A 1,961-nucleotide genomic window follows, 5' to 3' on the forward strand; every position below is an offset into this window, starting at 1 on the left:
GCTTCCCATATTTCCCTTTCCTAACTACACAAAAAATTAACCTTTGGTAAACTACCGTAGCACTCGATGATTCTGTTACTCCGCTTTTTTATACATGATTCTTCTATTACGTTTTTTCATGCCTTTATTATATCTGTTAAAAAAAGTTCCGAGAGTTGGGAGAAGGATTGTCCCAAAGTCTCGAAGTTACTTCTCCGCAATTTTCTCCAAAAGTTTTCGAGAAACTTTTCCCCGTAAGAAGTTTAACCTCGCTCTTCGTCACTCATTGTCTGGCCCGCAATTTTGTCAAATTGAATCACTCTAGACGGAAAAGAATGATTTGGAAGAGGCAAAACCTTACCGGTGGAACCCTAAAGTCTTCCAGAAATACAACCATTTGAGACTTCGAGAATTTTCCGTGCCTATTTCACCATATTTAATACTATCTCTATATACTGGAGAAGAGAGAGGGTGATAAAGCTTTCTAATTTTTCAAACAATATCCTTCAGTTATACCGTAATCCATTCTCTTAATCCAGTTTCATAATATTTAGCCACTTCTAAGGGCGACTGCCTTTGACTTAATTCCACGTTTCTTCAGATTTAGTCACTTCTGATGTTTCTTATTTCGACGTCCAGAGACTTATCAACTGCAATAACTTCTCATACTAATCTCCCATCTTCTTAACCCTTACCATCCCACTTCCTTAGCTTGACTTGCATCAAATTCAACAAGCCATCTAGCCCTTGTTGTTCAGAAGATTTAGTAACAAAATGTGACTTCACAACAATTTTACATTATACGCAAACTCGTCATTTCACATTCACAAGCTATAAGAAAAATATGTGGTTAAGCAGCAGAATCTCCTTGTCTTCACTCCTGACATTTCTGGGTTAACAGTTATGTTTCTTTTTTATCTTTCAAGACTAACATCAGCCCCAACAACCAAAACTTGCAAATGTTTATAAATACTTTTTCCCTTCTATGCGACAGGCGTTGTTGTAGCCTTATCTGGAATATTTATACATATGAGATTAGAAGAGTCAGCATTTTGAGAAAATAATACATAAAAAATATACGTCACTGGTTTGCTGTAAATATATATTGCGTGCATTTTGTTAATTACAACAGTTGAATGTTTTATTGTGTTTTACATACCTACAGGAGGTACAATGTTCAATGACTTAAAATTGACCTCGTCAAAAAAAATCTGCAGAATACTGCATAAATTATTAACTACATTGGTTCTTGATAACTCACTGCCACATGCAACAGACTTTTAAGGTCTGTTTTATTCCTCAATAATGCCTGAAAGTAGCGTCTACACAATAAACGTCTACAATATGATTTAATGTTGGGATAAAACAAAACATTTGTGAAAACATGAATGCAATTATGGAGGAATGATATTATAGTCTTCGATAAGAATCACGATTTGCGAGGAAAGGACACGTCATCCCAAAAATAAACAGGCACAGTAAATAAACAGATCCAACAAAATATTTGTTCAGTCAGAATTCTGTAGGAAGTTACATGTTCAATAATACGTTAATACAAAAAAATTAAATAAAATATGCTTCCATAACAATAACAATGTACTTACAAAAGGGGGGCGGCCAATATCACAAACTAAACAACTTAATCCCTCCATAAAGTGTGGATGGTGTCCGCGCAAGTGGGATAAATATTTTTTTACACTAATCAGGCCTTACTGGAGTATCACTCACATATATAATACATTTTTATATAATAAAAAATTCTTTTTATATTGAAGTTTCTCGGAAAAATTTCTCCGTAAATTGTTCCTGACAAGTTTTTTAATTACTGCACAAACAAACAGGCAGACATGTAGTCCTGAATTTTTTATAAGCAGTGCAGAAAAGGCCAAGAATGTAAGGATGGGAGGAATAGAGGTCGTTTGTATCCACTGAAATGGAAAATTATTCCAAAACTGGAGTGTCCACAGTCGATAAACCCTGAA

The 1,961-nt window shown here is 34.7% G+C and overlaps 1 protein-coding gene across 1 annotated transcript in view; it reads left to right on the forward strand.

Moving 5' to 3' along the window:
- Window positions 1–1,115, forward strand: part of LOC136847965 (sarcoplasmic reticulum histidine-rich calcium-binding protein-like) — a 9,864-nt gene extending 8,749 nt beyond the window's left edge. Inside the window, exon 7 of the mRNA XM_067119984.1 lies at window positions 1–1,115. This exon is cut by the window's left edge and continues 234 nt beyond it. The gene's annotated coding sequence lies outside the window, so the exon portion shown is untranslated.
- The last annotated feature ends 846 nt before the right edge of the window (window positions 1,116–1,961 follow it).

Source organism: Macrobrachium rosenbergii, chromosome 18, assembly GCF_040412425.1.
Source record: "Macrobrachium rosenbergii isolate ZJJX-2024 chromosome 18, ASM4041242v1, whole genome shotgun sequence".
NCBI classification, from domain to species: domain Eukaryota; kingdom Metazoa; phylum Arthropoda; class Malacostraca; order Decapoda; family Palaemonidae; genus Macrobrachium; species Macrobrachium rosenbergii.